The 21,030-nt window shown below is 40.7% G+C and overlaps 1 protein-coding gene across 1 annotated transcript in view; it reads right to left on the bottom strand.

Moving 5' to 3' along the window:
* Window positions 1–20,703, bottom strand: part of Patj (PATJ crumbs cell polarity complex component) — a 325,946-nt gene extending 305,243 nt beyond the window's left edge. Inside the window, exon 1 of the mRNA XM_036177074.1 lies at window positions 20,542–20,703. The gene's annotated coding sequence lies outside the window, so the exon portion shown is untranslated. The remainder of the gene's footprint in view (window positions 1–20,541) is intronic.
* Window positions 20,704–21,030: the final 327 nt, after the last annotated feature.

Genomic DNA, 21,030 nt, shown 5'->3' with positions numbered 1-21,030 from the left:
TGACCTGTATGTTAAATTATATAGTATGATTTGTAAAAGGCCCCAAAACTAGGAATACCAAGATGCCCAATCATAGGCAAGTGGATAAACAAATAAATGTTACATAAATATAACATTCAAGGAAAAAGTTGCTGACACATACAATAAGGATGAATCTCGAAAATAGTGTGCTGGAGGGTAGTGTTGGGGGTAGGGATGTGGTTCAGGTGGTAGAGTCCTTGACTAGTATGCAGGAAGCCCCAGGTTCCATCCCAGCAACACATAAAACAAATTACAAGTGGTGCATAACTGTTATCCCAACATTTGGAAGGAGGACCAGGAGTTCAAGGCCAGATAGGGCTACAAGAGATGACATGTCAACAACAAAACCAGTAAGGCTGTCATCAGCATTGGTAAAGGTCCAAGCAGTCTATGCAAATGTTCCTCGGTGGGAAACTTCCCCAAAGACCTGTGAACAGAGCATCTCAGAAACACTGCTCATGTACTCAGCATCACCAGCTGCACAACCTTCACAACGACTGAACAGGAAGCTATAAAACAGGATAGCTAGGACAGTATCATCCTTTTCAATGCGAGCACAGAGCCCAAAACCAATGTGAAGGTCATTAATCAATCCACATTGATAAAGCAAAGAATGCAAGCTCAAAACTGTAAGATGCCATTATTACAGCTGAATGGCAACTTGTCAAGTAATAGTTTATTAAAAGAACAGCAAGAGCCTGGTGCCCAGACATCTCAGAAAAGCAGGCGAGAAAACAGACTGCACAATCTTTTAGGACAATTTAGTGCCTACAAATGTAGAGGTGTATATTTAACTTACATTCTCTTTTCCCAGAATTTCAATTTCTGGGTCTCTCTGTCTCTCAAAGGGCACAATGATGTACATACGTGAGTAGTATTTACATTCTTTTTATACAGAAAAACTCCTGCAGGGCTGGAGAGATGGCTCAGAGGTTAAGAGTACCGACTGTTCTTCCAGAGGTCCTGAGTTCAATTCCCAGCACCCACATGGTGGCTCACAACCATCTGTAATGAGATCTGGCACCCTCTTCTGCATACATAATAAATAAATAAATAAATCCTAAAACAAAACAAAACAACTCCTGCAAAAGTCAATTATCACCAGTCACTGAAAAGATAGAGTAACCCGGAGTATGCTTAAGAGTACAGGAAAGCCAGGCAGTGGTGGCACACGCCTTTAATCCCAGCACTCGGGAGGCAGAGCCAGGTGGATCTTTGTGAGTTCAAGGCCAGCCTGGTCTACCAAGCGAGATCCAGGAAAGGCGCAAAGCTACACAAAGAAACCCTGTCTCAAAAAAAAAAAAAAAAAAAAAAAAAAAAAAAGTCACAGTATGCGGCTCTCTCCTTCCCAAACTGTAGGCCTCTTCGCAAACACTCTAACAGAGAGCTTTATTTTAAAATGTCAGGTACACAGTCTGAAAATCCATGGATTCCTAGGGCATGGCTGGCTGGGAAACAGGAAACAGAGACATTTTTGGATTACATAAGTAAAGAAAGGTTTATGGAAATAAAGGCTTCCAAGACAGAAAAGGTTTCCTTGAGTTCCAGGCCAACAAGACCTAATCTGAAAGAAATACATAAAAATAAAATAACTATGTAAAAACAAATTTAAAAAAGAAAGGCTTCTTTTAGAAAAGTATTTCTATATATGGTTCTCAAATTTTTCCAGATTTTTTAATGATTTATTTTTATTTTTATGTACATTAGTGTTTTGTCTGCATGTGTGTGTGTATGAGGGTGTCAGATCCCCTAGAACTGGAGTTATAGACAGTTGTGAGCTGCCATGTGGGTGCTGGGAATTGAATCCAGGTCCTCTGGAAAAGCAGCCAGTGCTCTTAACGTCTGAGACATCTCTCTAGCCCCAGTTTTGTTTTGTTTTGTTTTGTTTTTTGTGTGTGTGTGTGTGTGTGTGTGTGTGTGTTTTAAGTATGCCACTTTAAAAAAGAAGGGGCTGGAAAGATGGCTCAGCCATTAAGAGCACCGACTGCCCTTCCAGGGGTCCTGAGTTCAATTCCCAGCAACCACATGGTGGCTCACAACCATCTATAATGAGATCTAGTGCCCTCTTCTGGCCTGTAGGGACACATGCAGGCAGAATACCGTGTACATAACAAAATAAATACATAAAAAAAGATTTAAAAAAAAAAGTGTCTCCAAGAGATTGAAAGCAAATACTTGCAAAGCAATTATTGGATTAGACACAATCATCACCAGTCTAATCCTCCCTGCCCACCAAGAGTCATGGATCAGAGCCTTACACACACTAGGAGAGCACTATGCAGGCAACCCACATGCCCAGCCCCATCGTACTTCCTTAAAAGCCTTATAATTATGTGCCCACAAGTCATGTTTGGTTACCATGCAATTAAATTCTATCTAATTCTACAGAGCAGGCTGTATGATTCTGACCACAATGAACTAGTAAGAGAATAAATCTTCTCTAAGTTTGAGAGATTTGTGATTCTACATGACATTCCTAACAGCCAGAAAGTATTTATTCTTTGAACTTCATTATTCTCTCCTGTTCAAAAGAACATATTACTGGCATCAAAATCATCTGCTTACCAACAAACCACTTACTATTCAAAATAAACGTGTTCTGAGCCTGAGTTTTACTTCAGTGGACAAACAAAATAATTTCAGTAAGATGCTATAAAATGCACTAAAGAGGTGATTTCCTATGAGTTCATCAAACAGCAGACTTGAAGCACGCTGGCAGTGTGCTGTCAAGTGCAGAAAGTAACATGCTTGGGAGTTTTACCTGCTGTCTGGAGATCCTCCAGAATGGACAGCAGCTATCTGTGTCTAACTTCTGCTGTACAGTTGGAACTGAGTTAGATCTGGAATTCACATGAGAACTGAGCATGCCGGAAAACCCACCCTTAGTATAAAACAGGAAAGTTGTACAACATGCCCAAGTGATGGGAGTAGCAGCATTTAGGGGAATATTTGCATTATTTCCATACTTTTATAAGAAAAAAGTATGCATTGAGAAATTTTTCTAGAAAAAAACATTTAGGAAGTAATAGTAATTGCTTCCAAAAAATAGAAAAGAGGAATTTAAAAGTTAGCCTTTGGGGGATGAGGTTATAACTCAGTGGTAGAACATATGTTCAGCATGCATGAGCCCTGAATCCAATCCCCAACACCACAGAAAAATAGTAAAACAAAAATTAGCCTCTTTAATGTTATAGATTTCAGGATTATTTGAATTTTTATTCAAAATATATGGATTAAGAGTATAGTCAGTGGTAGAATAGTTATCTAGCATGTGTGAGCTTCTAAGTTTGATTCTCCACTACTTCAATAAAAACAAACAATTAATTTTACAGTTTTAAACAGTGGTGAAAGTGACAGGTGTAGTACCACACAGTTGTAATCCTAGCAATCAGGCGACAGAGGCAGGAAGGATGATTCAAGTTTGAGAGCAGGCTGGGCTACACAATGAGACAGACCTCGTCGCAAAAAGTGACAAAAACAAGTTGAGCATAGCAACATGTATATGTATAACCTCAAGAACCAGAGACTGAGGCAGAAGGATCATGAGTTTGATGTCAGTCTAGGCTATAAAATAGACCCAACCTCAACAAATAAGTAAAGGTAAGTAAATAAATATAGTAAAAGTAACAAAAAGATAATGGCTAAGTGGGTCTTACAAGAACAAGATATATAGCAAGACAGCAACACCACAATGGGATCATGACACTGCAAGGCACACAGTAGCAGTGGAGTGTACTATGTGCTAAAAGAAAGCAGACTAATGACCTAGGATATATGGGAATGCTATAATACACACTTCAGAAACCTTGGCACAAGCCAGGCAATGATGGAGCACACTTTTAATCCCAGCACTCAGGATGTAGAGTCATATGGATCTCTGTGAATTCAAGGCCAGCCTAATTTACAAAGTTCTAGAACATTCCTCTGTGTAACACTCAGGACTGTTAAACAGAGAAATCCCGTCTTGAAAAACAGAAAAGAGTAACAAAAAAAAAAAAAAAAAGGAAGAGAGGGAGAAAAGAAAAAACCTTTCACTGTAGAAGAAAAGTGAAAATGAAATGGCCATTTTTGTTCATTTGCATAGGATAAGCTCAAGTCTCAGACACTGCTAATGACATATAAGACAGAGTCAGTGAATCTCAACCTTTGTTCTCCCATCAGAATCACCTGTAGCACCCGTCAAACCCCAAGTACTGGACCTTGCTTAGCACTTTTTGCAGGTCTGATGGGTCCTGAGACTTGCGTTGCTGGCAAGCATTCAGGTGAGCCTGGTGCTGCAGCACGGAACCCACAAATTAACCACATACAGGTTTAGGGTGTGCCCTTGATAGAACACAACATATCTAGTCACACTGAAGTGAAAGTCCACAGAGGCTATCTAGTAAGAAGAGCAGTTAAAGTTAGGCTACAGCCAATTATCTCTATGTCTCTGTTTATGTGCGTGTGTGTATGTCTTTGTATTAAAGTAAGTCCTAAAAGTATTGTGAAGTTTAACTCGAGAAATGTAGGCTTAGGTATATTGAATAGAATAGGCTTTAGGTCTAGGACATTGTGAAGGCTTAGGTATAATAGTAACTCAAGAGTGGAGTAGACTTTCCCAAGTGGAACTTGAGACGCACAAAGGAGCATCTGGGACTGAGCAGCCATTACAGACTTAGCTGTGGTGATAGTTTATCTGAGGATGAGCGGAAGAGTCCAGCCACTATAGTAAACATAGAGGTCAGGCAATGGTAGCACATGCCTTTAATCATATCACTCAGGAAACAGAGATCAATCTGGGTCTCTGTGAAATCAGGGCCACACTGGGAACAAAGCCAAGTGTGGTGGTACATACCTTTAATCCCAGCAGCACTAACCATAAAGGTCTGGAGGTCTGTACAGACAGACAGGAAGTGACAGAGCTGGGCAGGAAGAGGAAGTGATGTAGCTGGGCAGAGAGAAGAAATGAGATGGCAGAACAGAAAGGCATATAGGCTTGAGTATACAGGAAGTAACTCTTTGGAGATTGAGGCATCTATAAGGTGAGGTTGGTGTGGCCTTTCTTATTCCTCTGATATCTCAGGTTTTAACCCCAATATCTGGTTCTGTTTTTGTTTTTTTGTTTTTTGTTTTTTTTATTAATAAGACCTTTTAGCAATCCGTCTTATATCTGGCAGTCCAACGGTTGTGGCAAGAATTCACTAAAAAGCCACTTGTGGCCTTACAGGCCCCTGGCTCAGGCCTGAGCTGCATGTGGTCAGAGTCTCCACCCCACATGGGCCAGAGTCTCTTAGGCTTTTTCTATCCTGGTGAGTTGTGGGCTCTCTCTGGATTCCCATCTTAGACTGCTACCATCCCAGGTAGCTGCTTTGAAACTCCCTTGGACTTCTACTCAGTCAACAGACTTGGTGAGTCAATAAAAATATCTTAAAGGGAGAAATTAGTTAAAAGAGAATTTTTTCTCCACATTGAAAAATGGGAAATATTTTTACAATGGAGGCAATTTGGTCTCTCTGTTTAATTAGGCAGTCTGAAAATGGAACAATTAAATGAGAGGATAATTAATGTTGTACATAACATCAATTATGAGTATTATTTGTTTGATCATTTTTATTTTAGCATTAAAAAGGTTGGTCAATTTGAGTGCCAAGATAAAAGTATTAAAAAAAAATGTTAAAATGATTTATAGAGAAATTCAGACCCAGACAGAAGAATTTAAAAGTGAACCTATCTCAGCATTGAATTATACGATTACAGAGAAACAACCTAAGGCTTCCAGACAACAAACATTATCCTACCCAGCAATCTTACAGGAACTGCCAAATGCTCAAGGGTATGTACAAGCTAACTGGACTCCAGTGGGGGAGATTTAAAGAAGCTATAGTATCATTTGGTATGCATTCTCCATTTGTAAAGCAGATGATCAAACTGTAATAGAATTATCCCTCAGGACTGGAAAGATTTGGTTACAGCAGTCTTAGAAGCTAGGCCACAATTACAGTGGAGAACCTGGTGGAAAGAGAAGGCTAAAACTATAGAACAACAAAGTAGAGCTAGAGGTGTGGACATTTCCCAGGATCAACTTCTTGGAGAAAGCCATTACGCTGATACACAAAGACAATGTTTATATGATAACCAACCCCTAATTCTATGCTACATGGCAGCCATGAATACATGGGACAGATCTTAAGAAGCAGGGAAGAAAATTGAGTCATTTACGAAAGTTATACAGGGCCCAAAAGAAACCTTTACAGATTTCTTATGAAGGCTATCTTCAGCAGTAAATAGAATGATACCAAATTCAGAAGCTAGACAGATAATAATTGAATCTTTGGCTTTTGAGAACACTAATACAGCATGCAAAAGGGTAATTAGGCTGTTAAAGGCAAGATCAGCACCCTTGAAGGATTGGATCAGGGATACAATTAATACTGAATCTCATCACCATGATGATACATGGATAGGAGAGGTGATTTCAAGAGGTTTGAAGAAAAATATTAATGTCAGATGCTTTAATTGCAGTAAACAAGGCCACCTAAAAAGGGAGTGTAAACAGGGCATTCCTACAAACAACGTTTCTTCAAGTAACAAAAGCAATAGAACAGCCCTCCCTTCTGGATTATGCAGACGGTGTGGTAAAGTAAACATTGGCCTAACGAAGGTAGGTCAACAGGGCACAGACAAGGTAATCTTTTGCCTTTTCCATCAGGCAAACTCCCTGAGGGGCCTCTCGCAAATCAAGTTCAGTCCTTTCCTACTGCCGTAGAAGAAACTCCTTCTCAGAGCAAATAAATAACCAAATGCCTATTGTAATAAACCATACTGCTTGGAATGATAGAACAGCTATAGCAGAGAGAACAGAAAATTTAGGAGAAACAATAAAGTGAACTTTTTGGCAAAGTTCTATAAGTGAACAAAAACCAAAATTAAAAATATGAATAAATGATTGTTCTCAGGTTAGGGATTTAGCTCAGTGGTAGAGTGCTTGCCTAAAGGTCCTGGGTTCAATCCTCAGCTCAAAAAAAAAAAAAAAAAAAAAAATGACATTCTCATTGAGGGTCTTGTAGACACAGGTGTGGATGTCACAATAATTGCACCAGAATCTTGGCAAACAAACTGGCCTCTTAAGGAGGGAAATGTTCAGTTGTTAGGGATTGGAACATTATCTCAAGTGAAACAGAGTGCAACATGGGTCAAATGTATAGGGCCAGAAGGACAGAGAGGAAAATTAAAGAGGAAAATATCAAATTTGTAGTCTCTAAAAAGATGATGGAGCCCCACAATGACAATTTCATCCGAACGATAATAATACCATTAAGCTGACAAGCACCACTCAAAGATTGCCTTTGGACTACAAACTGCTCAGTACAATTTCAAGATGGCTAGCTGAGATGATCCAGCCTCACAGACTACTCAAGTAAGAAGTTGAGATAACTCCAGCATTTTTAAATTATGCAGAGACTGGACAACAAATTTACCTCTCCTGGAACTTGACAATTAACCCAATTTTTTTTTTCTTCAGGATCCCCTAAAAAATGCCTTTGCCCCCAGACAGTAGGAACTAATTTTAAGAACATGACGTCCATATTCCCAAGAGGTGGGATGGATGGTTATTGGTCTTTCAATGGCTTTTGGATAATTGTCATTGTTTAGGATGGTTGGTTACAAATTGTTACTATTAATGGTCAAGAAAAAGGCTAAACAAAGGAGATTAGATTTAAGGTTTGGGGAAAAAAAGAAGAAAAAGCAAAAAGAGGGTTTAGATAAAATCTAGATTATTGAATCTACTCTGAAAAAAATAAAGAGAGAATACAGATATAAGATTAAAATGTAGATTATTGAATCTACTTTTAAAAGGCAACCACTAGTCTTAAATATTTTATAATGCATTGGATTTTTGTATATTATATATTAATTATGTATATTACTACAAATTTGAGATTGATTTATACAGATGGTAGGCACAAAAAGGATATAAGTGAGTATACAGGAAGTACCTCTCTCTTTTTCTGCGGATTTCCTAGTGCTAAGAACATGGCTGGCTTCTTTCTGCTTTTCTGATCTCTCAGTTTTTACCCCAACATCTGGTGTCAGGGTTTTTTTAATTAATAAGACCGTTTAGCAATTCATCTTAAAGTGGTGCATATCTTTAAATGAAGCACTTGGAGGACTGAGATAACAGGATAGCCATGGGTTTAAAGGTGACCTAGTGTACACAGTGAGTTTCAGGCTAGCCTGAGCTACAACCCTGTCTCAAAGTACATACATACATACATACATACATACATACATGCATGCATGCATGCATGCATGTGTGCAAATACATACAAAAATAAATATACTTCAATGGTGTTCAAACTTTCTGAGCATATATTTCCATCATTAAAAATATGTCGGGATGGGGTAGAGTGCTTGCCTTGATACAGGAAGCCCTGAGTTCAAGCCATAATGTTAATAAATAAAAAATGTTGAACACAGATTTAAGGTTCTTTGTCTACTTTTAATATTATAAAAATATACTACTGAGGCTGGGGAGAGAGCTCAATGGATAAAATGATGCTGAAAAATATGAGGTCTACGATCTGATCCAGAGCAGCAACACAAATGCAGGGCAGCTGTGGAAGTTCACTTGCAATCCCAGGACATGGGAGACAAAGCTGAGGACCAGCCAAATCAGCCAGCTCCAGGTATGGTAAGAGACCTGGCCTCAGTAAGCAAAGTGGAAAGCAATCAAGAGACACCTGTTGTCAACCTCTAACCTCTACACATGTGTAGCACTTGCATACATGTGCACCAAAATGCATGCAGATATACCACACACACAAAATAAATTTAAAAAAATAAAAATACTACCTTACTATTTATAGTATTTGTAGTATATATACTCTTTAAAAGATGCATAACAATGACTTCAAAAAGAATAAAAATTAACAATTAAAGCTTATTATCAGAACTGGAAAGATGACCCAGCAGTTAAATGAAGCATTAATCTAATTAATCCTATCAATAAAAAAAAACAGGAGTTAGATATCAGGGTAAAAACCTGGAAGATCAGAGAAGCAGGGAAGCAACCACAATAGCTTCCTAACTCTAAGTTTTCTCCAACCAAATGGACCGAGATCCTCTCTCAGCCCCACCTTACCACTTCCTGTCTCTTTTCTCTACAGTACTCCAAACCTCTACGGTTAGCTAGTGGCTAGCTCCTCCCTCTGAATTCAAGCAAGCTTTATTTGTCAGAACAAAATCAAAATATCACACAACAGTTAAGAGTGCTTAGTTCTCTTGCAGAGCATCGAGTTTGATTCCCAGAACATCTGCTCACATCAGGCTACTCACAAACACCTGCAACTCCAGCTCAAGGAGGATCCAATGACCTCTTCTGGTCACTGCAGGCAACTGCACTCATTCACACACACCCCTACATAGAAACATGCATACACATAACTATAAATAAATCTTCAAAGAGATTTAATTGCACTATTATCTTCCTCAAAGTGGATAAAATTGGAGGCATCTTGGAAACTATGGTAAGAAAGATCACCTCAGTATGGGTTAGGTAAGAAGCAGCTGGCCAGGTGGTGGTGGTGGTGGTGGTGGTGGTGGCACACGCCTTTAATCCCAGCACTTGGGAGGCAGAGCCAGGAGGATCTCTGTTGAGTTTGAGGCCAGCCTGGTCTACAGAGTGAGATCCAAGACAGGAACCAAAGCTACACAGAGAAACCCTGTCTTGAAAAACCAAAAAAAGAGACAATTCCATGTTTCAGGCAATATCTGGGGAAGGGAACTAAAACTCAAAAAGTACATGGCAAATGCAGAAAAAAACCATAAACAATGACTCTACAGCAGAGTACAGTCAAACATATCTGACCTACTTAGTAAGAAATTAACAGTCTGGGCCTCATGGAATAGCTCAATGCACAACTTAACTTAATCACCAAGGCACTAGCTTCAATCCCTGCACCTCCAATAGGGAAAAGAAAAAGATAGCTATGATATTAGCTTAATTGTCAACTTGACACATTGAGAATCACCTGGGAAGAGAGTCTCAATGAAGGATTATCCGCATTGGGTTGGCCTGTGGGCATGTCTCTGAGGGATTGTTTTAATTGATGTGGGAAAACCCAGCCCACTGTGGGTAGCACCATTTCCTGGGTGGGGTGGGGTGGGGTGTAGAAGAGTGAAGAAAGCTAGCTGAGCATAAGCAAGGAAGATGCATGCATTTTTTTCTCTCTGCTCTTTACTGTGTATATGTGATAGTTTGTAGTTCCTGCCTTGACTTCTCTCCAATAATGGAGTGTATGCCTGGAATTACAAGCTGGATATCCCTCTTTTCCACTAAGTTGCTTTCTGTCAAGATATTTTGTCACAGCAACAGAAATTAAACTAGAGCACTGGGCTCACGGGTTGAATATGTTTAAGCTGAATACAATTTGCCACAGATAGGCTACCTACATTGGCACAGTTAGAAATTAAAACATCAGGACACAGTATGAAAGAATCCCAACAGGGCCAGAGATGGCTCAATGGGTAGAGCACTTTTAAAGAAGTGTGAGCAGCAGAATCTGGATTCCCAGCTCACACTTCAAAGCCTCACAGATATGGAAGCCACCTGCAATCCTAGAACTAGGAAGGCAGAGGCAGGGAATTCCACAGACAAGCTAGCAGGCTAGATTAGGCTAATTGGTGAGCTCTGTTGCAGTGGGTAGCCATTCTAGCCTTGGCCTGGAAGTTCCAACCCCCACTGAGGCTTCAGTAACGGTCACACCTACAAGGTGGGGCTGAGAGAGGACACTAAAGACCCAGGATCATGATGCGAGGGATCTTTTTGGTGCCTGGACCCTGAACACTGGAGGTAGACCGAGCAGAGTTCTCCAGAGAACACATATTGATAAAATAAAAGGTTAAGAGATTCTTCAGTCCCATATCAGAAGAGCCCTCTGATGTGAGACAGAAGGAAACCAATATTAAGGGACCATTGTCTTCAAGGTCCTAATTCTCTCCATGCTTACTCTTGATTTCTCGGAATCCTTTCTTACATGTCATGTCATCTTTAAATCCAAACCTTCCATTCTGATAAAAAAATAAGTTTTTCCAATAGCAATCTCTAAAGTCTCCAAAACAACTCTACCCAATCCAGAATGATGCCATGGTAATCATCATCATACTACACTTCTTGCTGGAATTTCAGACAATCTTACCCACTACTCTGAGGGTTGCTACAGAATCTACAGTTAGTCTAACTGAGATTTAACTATCTGAGCTTTCTCACAGTACCCAATAAAGATACCATCGCCCTCTAAACAGCAGGAAGCAATTCTAAGAAAACAACGCCCCTTCTCCCTAAGGTTTCATATTTCTCAGGGTTATGGATGATGATTATAGGGTTGGGGGTGGAAGAAACTATTAAACTCAGTATTCTCCTTAAGGAAAGACAAAATGTCTCAAAAAAAAAAAAAAAAAGGAAAAGGAATGGAATGGATAGGTATAAGATACTATGGTAGATTATTGTATACACTAGTAAACAAATTTGGTAAAATAGCAGCCTTAGATAATTTGCACTGTTATGAATTCTTATATGTTGATACAAATATAAACTATTTTTATATTCCTGTTTAAGACAATTTGTATATTGATACAAATACAGAACTATATTTGTTATAATGTACACATATTTTACTCTTATTTGAAATATTTGTATATTGATACAAATGTAAAATTATATCTGTCATACTATATGTATGTTCTACTTCTGTTTAAGATATTTTGTATACTGATACATATTTAGGATTATTGTCATATTGCATATTGCACTATACATTCCTACCTCTGTTAAAGATATTTTGTGTATTGTCACAATTTTAAAGTCATTATCCTTTACTGTACATTTGCTTACAGACTATTTGCCTTGTTTACATGAAGCCTTAGTCCTTAGGTTATTTAGGTAGATAAGACTTACAGATTTACAGTCAGTCAAATCTCTATAGTTATGTTAGTTAGGTTATCCAGATTTACAGATACATAGGTCAGATGGACAGGTAATCTTCAAACACTTCATGGACCTGGAGAATATGGCATTTAAATAAATTAAAATTCTGTTGACGTGAGACACAATTGCTCCTGGCAGCACCAATTTGATCCCAAGAGAATGTTGGGCTTCTAAGACATTTCCATTTGGAAGTTTGTCTTCTTGGCACAAAATGGCCTACTGGGCAAAGAACTGCCCTTGCCTCAACTGCTGACAGTACAAATGCTGTCCTTTCTGGACAAGCGGGACACAAGGAAAGTGACCACTACTCTACCAAGACAGGGAAAGATGGTCTTTCAGAATTCCTGCTTCTGAAAATGGTCTGCCAGATACTCTAGGCCTGTAGCCAATTTGAATGCACCAACAATGCTGAGAAACATTAGGTGACTGTCCAGGTTGCTAACTGTCTCTGTCTACTCTTGCAAGACTCCCGAAAGTTGCTTGCATCCTCCTTCCATTTCGCAGGTATTATTATATTCCTTCTCAGGTCGTTGATAAGATTGAAGACTAGCAGTTATAGTTATAACTTAGTATATATACATATATAATATCTTAGATAGAATATATTAAGTATTAGACTCAGGTTCTTTAGGATAAGACACCTTTTGGAATGATCTTTGTAACATTCCACCTACCCATGCTCTAGACTTCCCTGGATTTTAGTATGTGTTTTTGGTTTGATATTGTTTGTACTGATTGTAGTTCCATCTTATGTAGGTCATTATCCCTCATTACTCCTGGAGAATATCTGATAACCATTTCTTTGTATATAGTCTTGTATTAGGTTAGAACCTTCTTATTTAGACATAAGCAGGAGATGTAGTGGGTAGCATTCCAGCCTTGGCCTGGGGGTTCCAACCCCCATTGAGGCTTCAGTAATGGTCATGCCTACAAGGCGGGGCTGAGAGAGGACACTAAAGACCCAGGATCATGATGCGAGGGATCTTTTTGGTGCCTGGACCCTGGACACTGGAGGTAGACCAAGCAGAGTTCTCCAGAGAACACCGCCGGACTGTGCCATACCTTTGCTAGACCCTACAACCTACCTATCCCTTCATTTGTAAGCTACCCCACAAAATAAACTTCCCTTTTAACTACGTGGAGTGGCCTTAGTAATTTCACCAATACTCTGGGCTCAGAGAGAGATAGTGTCTCATTAAATAAAGTGGAGAGCAATCAAGGAAGAGACCCAATGTCAATTTCAGGCCTCCACATGCACATGCATGCCATAGATCCACATACTTGTGAGCAGGCATACATGCATGCATACACCACACAGTCATATACATGTCACACACACACACACAAACACACACACACACACACACGCACACACAAAACCCACATACACAGAAAACAAGAAGTCTACTATGCTCAGCAGTTGCTAGTCCATCACTGAACGCGAGAGATTAGGCTATGAATTTTTCATATCAACTGTAGGTTTGACTGAGGGAAATTACAAGATTGTGGCTTTTTAAAAATCCATGTCGTATGCCAATTCCAAATGATGAAATAATTGGGGGGAAAAGATGACTCAGAAAAAGAAATTTAATTTAATTTATATTTCTGGTTAAAGGAAATTTACTGAAAAAAAAATTCTGTTAACTCCTCAAATCATGAATCCAAATAGCCAGATGTGATGGTGAACATCCTCATTCCCAGCACTCTCATGAGGCAGAGGCAGGCTGATCTCTGGGTGTTCAAGACCAGACTGATCTACATATGGAGTTCCAGGCCAGACTGGACTATATAGCAAGACCCTATCTCAAGGGGTAAAAAATTCCAAGACAAATTAAGAACCCAAAGAAACATACTTTACAGGCTTTCAGTAGCTCATGAGAATTCAACTTCCTAACAAACATCTGATCATCCATTTGAAAATTTTGGAAATTAAGGTCACTGGCTACCTTACTGGGAAAGCACACTCATTAAGTGCACATGTGAACTGGATCATTACAACTGGGTGGTTCATAACTCTAGAGCTCACTGAACCAGGAAGCTTGAAAAAAAAATCTGTGAGCTTAATATTAAATGTAAAGTCCTGATGAAGTTATTTAAAAACTGAAGGCCATAAACAGCTTTAACTATGCTTCCTTCAGAGCCAAAGTTCAAGATCTGTTCATCTTCCTTTGTCCTCAAAGATCAACCTTTACTAGGTGTTCATTAAATAACAAACAGAATCCAAACCAAAGAGTGGTGGTGGCTGCCACCAGGACTCTAAATAACTGTATCAGCAGCCATGCAATACAAACTCAAGTGTTACAGCCTATTAAGGGAAAGCTATTTCCCTCTGGTCAGGAGAATGGAATCTCTGGCCTGGTCGGAAACTTAACATTCCAGTTGGGCAGGTCAGTCACCTGGCTAAGGGACCAGCCTCAAGAAGGCTTGATCCTACTTAAGCCATGCTAAAGAGACAGGAGAAATAATTACCCTGGAAAGCCAGAAGCTCTGTTAGGTTTACCCTCCCAAGTCCTGACTCAGAAAGGCATAATTCTTCCTGATTCCTCCCTTCTTTTCCCTTTGGATGTTGGCCAGAGCCTAAGAATGCCTTTTCTGTTATTCTGGGCTTCTGGCTCTTTCTCTGGAGCCCCACTCCCTTTCTGTTGTGAGACTGTGTGGCTGACCTCCATGACTCACTCAAATAGCATGAATTTTTCTCTTCCTCTTCTCTATCTGCCTCCTCTGGGCAGCTGCCTAGATTTACAGTTGGTCCTCCTTGGGGTTTTTCTTTTAAAGTCTAATAAAATTGTCCTCAAGCTTCCTTTTGAGTCCATTCTTAAATTCTTTTAATAACAGTACTAAGAACTCCAAGAAGGGGGTATATTAATTCCCTGGTAACATGTAGCAACTCCACCAGGATCCCCCCAATATTTCCAGCAACACAAGTTAGGTTTCCTACAAATGCCTGGGGAAAGCTTTCCTAAACCCAATGAATATAAAAAAATGTATCTCCGCTGTCAAAACACCACATCCCTGAATGTAAGAAAAAGCAACTGCAGAATGAAGCTAGATGCTAAAGCTACAAGCAATGGTTCAAGTTCACCTGAAAGTACCTATGTAGGAAATATTGAAATCCAAGTGGAAAGATGCCATGAGAAAAATCAAGTTAGTTCTTCAGAATAGTTCAGTTGGCAAAATATGAACCTTATCACTGAAACATTCAGGAGAATCAATTCCTGTCGGTACTTTCTCAGTAGTTTGGTTGATTTTTGCATTAAGCAAAACTATTCTGTTATACTTGTATGGTTCTATTTGTGACAGTTTTCCCCTACAAGCAACAACAGCAACAAATCTGAACAATTTTCACACTTATTAAATCTCTGATCATGTTCTTAATGGATACAGCAATCCAAGTCCTCCACTAAACATTGGTCTATTTCCCCCATATGCAGGAGGTGCCCTCACAAGTCTCCAGGAACTATGGTCATACCATTTTTTTTTTTTTTAATTCAAAACAACCCAGTAAACAAGGAAGGCCATTCTAGGTTTGGATGTCCTACCCACCCATCAATGCTCATTCTCCTTTTCCAACATCTTCTGCTACTGTTAGGTATGTAGCTCGAACCTGTGGTTCAAACATTTGTAGGCTGATGTGGAAGATCTGCTGATAGATTCAGGCTAACCTAGATCATACAGTGAGTTCCAGTCAGCCTGGGCTACAGAGGAAGACCCTATCTCAACCTCTTTCTAGAAAAGAAAGAGGAGGAGGGGGCGGAGAGAATGTATTTGTCTGTCACTAAATTAACTATTTTAGCATCTATTCTGAACAATGGAAAGCCATTTTGTATAACATTATCTAATGTTCTTAATGTTTTATCTGTATTTCATAAATCCTTAAAACACAAGGGTACAATGCTATTTAAAAAACATGAAAACAAGGAGAAAGCATAGATGCCACAAAGGAGAATTAATTAATTTCATGGGAGAGGGAACAATCAAATGTTCAGGACTTTCTTGGTAAATAAATAAAAATTTCAAACTGAATTGGTCAAGTGCATTCATTTATCTCCCTTTCGAGAGAATACGTTTTTTTTTTTTTGTTTGTTTGTTTTTTTTGATGAGGTTTCTCTATGTAGCCCTGGCTGTCCTGGAACTCTGTAGCTGACCTCAGAGAGATTCACCTACCTCTGCCTCCCAAGAACTGGGATAAAAAGTGTGCGTGTGCCACCACAGCCTGGCCCATTAAAGAATCTTTTAAAATATCTAAATGTTGAAAGGACTAAATAAAATACAGTATTTGGCCTCGCACATGGCACATACTCAACAAACAATGGCTATTGTTGTTAGCACCTATTTTCAATCAAATTTCATGACATTTTGGAATTTGAAAGAAGTTAATCTGTCATTTGTGGTTTTGCCATGAAATCAATACTGAGAAGATTGAACAATAAAACTTTTAATCAGTGCAATTTATACAAGAGATCAAGTAAAGGCCCATATATTGAAGTTTTGTTTTGTTTGTTCTTGCTTTGGGGTTTTTGTTGTTGTTGTTTTTTGGTTGTTTTTTTGTTTTGTTTTGTTTTGGTTTGGTTTTAAGAAAGGGTCTCACCATGTTTGGTTGGTCCAGAACATATATACTATCAGACTATCCTGGAACTCACAGAGATCCTCCTGCCTCTGCCTCCCAAGTGCTGGGATTAAAGGCGTAAACTAACATGTAGAAGAAAACTTAGTAGCGTCATTGTATCTAGGGTAAACATTAGAATGTATTAGTTGTTTGTTGGAGGTACTTAGACCTTAAAGAAATCATTGTAGAAAACAGTGACTGTTTTCTGTGATTTATAGAGTTGTTTTTCTAAAGAAGCATTACACTCTTTGCCTAACTTTGGTCACAAGACAATCCTGGCGTACTGGAACATCATGCATTATTGGGTACTGCAAACAGTGCACAATAAACATAGATTAGATCAGGGGCTTTGGTATGAGGAACTTGTTTTACCCCAAAAACAACATTTGCATAACAATCAATGAATACACTTCTGCATGACCATTTGAGGTTCAGTTCATTGAGACTGTTCCTCCTAGCTGCCTCAGTGCCTGGATTACATTCTGGAATGGTGCTATTTCTTTGATTGTCCCTTAGAACACCTGACACCACCAAGTCAGTTTAAAGCCTTTAAAGCCAGCATGCTGGTACAGGTCTGCAATCCCAGCATTCCAAAGGCAAAAGGAGAGTGAGTTTGAGGCCACTGTCTCAAACACAAGTCAATTTATATTGCAGTGTTAATGCCTCAATACATCATTCCCCCTGAAGGGTAAATACATACGCAATCCTTAACTAATGTCTTTCCATAGAATGTTAGCCACAAATGTAATTTTAAAATTTTTGGCAAGAGGGCTGGAGAGATGGCTCAGTGGTTAAGAGCACTGACTGTTCTTCCAGAGGTCCTGAGTTCAATTCCCAGCAACCACATGGTGGCTCACAACCACCTGTAATGAAATCTGGTGCCCTCTTCTGGCCTGCAAGGACACATGCAGGCAGAATACTGTATACATAATAAATAAATAAATAAATCTTTAAAAAAAAATTTCTGGCAAGGACTAGAGAGATGGCTAAACAGTTAAGTGTGTACACTGTTCTTAACAGAGGTCCAAATTCAATCCCCAGCACCCATGTCAGGGCACTAACCTGGTCTCTCTCCACAAGCACTTGCATTTGCTTGCACATAACCACACATACACACAATTTTAAAATTAATAAAAAAAAGCCAGGCAATGGTGGCACACACCTTTAATCCCAGAGGAGGCAGAGGCCAGCCAGTCTGGTCAACAGAGTGAATTTCAGGACAGCCAGGGCTACACAGAGAAACCCTGTCTCAAAAAAAAAAAAAAAAAAACAAATAAATAAATAAAAAATAAAATAATAATAAAAATAAATCTTAAAAAGTTTTGATAGTATCATATAAAAGAAAATTAATATGCATTTTACTTAATCCAATATATACAAAGCATCATTTAAATATGTACAAAATGTAAAAATATTTTTTGCACAGTCTTCAGAATTTAGTGTGCATTTCACATTTGGTATAAATCTCAGTCCCAAAGAGCCCCATTTCACTTGTTCCAGCAGTTTTCTGCCTTCACAACAAATTCCTGACCTATTAACCTAGACCTTTTCAGAAAGATCTTTGCAATGTTTTTAGCAGATGTGTGCTTCTCAGCTCAGTCTCTGACTATCCAGGTAAGAATGCTTACAGGCTTGAGTTCGTCCTGATTTCATCTGAGCAGAGACCAGCGTGAGAGAAAAATAGCTTGCTGCCACAAGACACATTCTAGAACTGTTTCTTTTCATCTTCTCCAATTCTCAGTGAGGCAGATCATTTCCAAATGGGGAACCAGCACAAATCACTTGCCAAAAGCCGTAAGTGGGACCAATGCTCATCTCTGGACTCTACTAGGCCCTCAGCTCCCACCTACTCACCTCACTAAAAAGGTGTTATCAGTTGATAAGTGCCCAGCATGTGCAAGGCCCTGGGTTTCCATCCTCGGTACCAACAATAGAAATAAAGCAAGGCACTGGCAAGCACTAAATTCCCTTCCATTTGCAACAGAATCTACACTGGGGGCTCTAAAAGACGTCCAAATCTATGGGAAAGTCCCAGATTAAGAAGAAAACAAAGTAGCAATAGTTGTGTGATCTCAAATATTAAGTGCAAATAGCTCTGTTTTCTCCAGAATTTAACTCTCCTACCAAGATAAGCAAAGGCTTCAGCAAACTAACCCCTTTTGTGGCTTTCCAAGCTAATGCATTTTTGTTAAACTTTAACAAAGCAAACAAGCTGAGACTACTTGGCTGTTTACATAAAAATAATTATTAAACCCTACTGTAAGGAATGGGAAATGCTGGACTACTGTCTAAAAAAATCCAAAGTTTTAAGTGAATTCATTACAAGAAAACGCAGATATTTCCATCTTTAAAAATACAAAGTGAGCCCAGCCGTGGTGGTGCACACCTTTACTCCCAACACTCAGGGGTAAAAGCGGGTTGGGGGGGGGGGGGGGGGGGGGGGTTGTAAGTTCGAGGCCAGCCTGGTCTACAGAGAGTTGTTCTAGGACAGTCAGGACTACACAGAGGAAAAGAGTCATGTTATTTATTGCCTTTTTCTCAACAGTGAAGTAGGTTTCTGGTTGCTGCTAGCTCCGTTTTTCCTCTTTTAATTCTCTAACAATTTCAGTCATGTATACAATAGACTTTGGTCATTTCCACCCACAAACCACCTCGTACTCTTCTCTCCTCCTCCTCATCTTCCCACCTTCTTCACAGCCAGTCTCCCTCCTGTTTTCATGTCTATTTCTGTCTTGTTCCCTTTCTGAAAATTCTCGTTTTCCGTACAATCAATCTATGTTAACTTCATACAAGCACAACGGCTGTAGAGGGAACTCAGGGTTGGAGCGCCTGCTCAGTATGTCTGTGGTCCTAGATGCAACCCTCTCACCCTTGCAACAGTAACGATCCAGAGCTGGAGATTATTAAGACTAGATTCAATATGCAAGTGACAACTTCAGACAACCCAACTTTAGATCAAATCATTCTTCTGATTACAAGTCCATTATATGCCACCAGTAATGGCATCTAAACTAATATAGGTGCATTCGCTTTGCAGTCAGTTTACAAATTCTAGCAGTTAAAAAGTCCTCCATGTCTGTATTAGCTTTCAAAATATCTTAAATTTTGAATCATCTTTTTAAAGGCCGTTAGGACCCTAAAAACAGCAAAAGGTCATAACCTTCCATTTTCTAATTCCGAAAAATAAACGGATTCCAATTTGTCCCACCTCTCCCTAGCTTTCTCTAGAAATGGTGAATCCGAAGCCGGGGTGAGGCTAGTCCGCCCGGAATGCGGTCTAACAGTCTCAAAGGACCGGAGATTGTTCTAGGTCTCCGTAGGCTTCTTCATCCAAGACACACTGGTTGGGCACCTACTGATGGTGAGACCGCAGGTCAGATGCAGGTGAGAGGCAAGCTAGAGAAACCAGGCCCAACAAGGTGTGGCCTCTGAACCGCAGAGGCCAACCAGTCAACCAGGAATTCCAATCCTCAAAGTGATAAGAGCCCACAGGAGACAAAGTGCCCGTGAACACGCCAGGGGAAGATTTGGCTTTCAGGGGAGGGCAGGAGCAATCGAAAGGTGGGGAAGATCTGGAAATGTTTCCCAGAACTTGATGTCGGCCAGGAATGCAGCAACTTTCCCAAAGGCTGAGAGCCACCACCCCTACTACTCAGAGAGAAGCCCGGGGGGCGCGAGGACCACCCGAAGCCAGCTCAGCCCTCCGCTCCCTCCCTCCCACCGTCCGCGGGGGAGGCCCCGCCCTGCTCCGAGAGGCCGCGGGAGCTAGATCCGCGAGCACGCGCGGGCGGGCGCGGAGCTCACAGGCCCAGCGGCCTGGAAGTCGGCGCGGGACACATTAGCCGGGCCACGGGCCGCCTTGGGGCCTGCGAGCTGCCCAGAGCACCCTCCGGGGGCTCGGGACACAGCTCCCGCGAGGCTCCCCCGCTCGGGGCGCCACAAGCATTACCTGATCAGGCGACAGCGCAGTGAGAGCCCCAGGGCTGCGCGGGCGCCGCCTCCACACCTGGCGGAAGTAGGGCGGCTGCCCTCACCTGGGCGGAAGTGCGGCGGCCTACTCACCTGGGCGGAAGTGCGGCGGCGGCCGCCTACTCACCTGGCCTTCTCTCGACCTCGGCCGGGGCCCGGGTAGGGCGGGGCGGGGCGGGGCGAGCGGGAGCCCGTGGGCTTCTAGGGACCAGTGAAGTTCTGTGGGTGAGTGGGGCTACCGAGTGTGCAGAGGAGGCCATAGGGCCGTGGGGGCAGGTGCGGAGGCGTGAGCCCCGGCGCTGATCCGAGAGCGAGACCCCAAAGAAGACACTAAAGGGCGGTATCCTTGCAAAGGCTGGGTCAAGTCCGCTTAGCCCCAAGCCCTATGCCCCTCGGTTCCGCTCTTCTTGTGTCCCTTCTGTTTTCTAGGTATGCTGACTCGACATAAGATTTCGTGAATGTCCATCTC

This window comes from Onychomys torridus, chromosome 2 (genome assembly GCF_903995425.1).
Source record: "Onychomys torridus chromosome 2, mOncTor1.1, whole genome shotgun sequence".
NCBI lineage: Eukaryota > Metazoa > Chordata > Mammalia > Rodentia > Cricetidae > Onychomys > Onychomys torridus.
The sequence above is the reverse complement of the archived record's forward strand: the minus strand, read 5'-3'. Positions and strand labels throughout refer to the sequence as shown.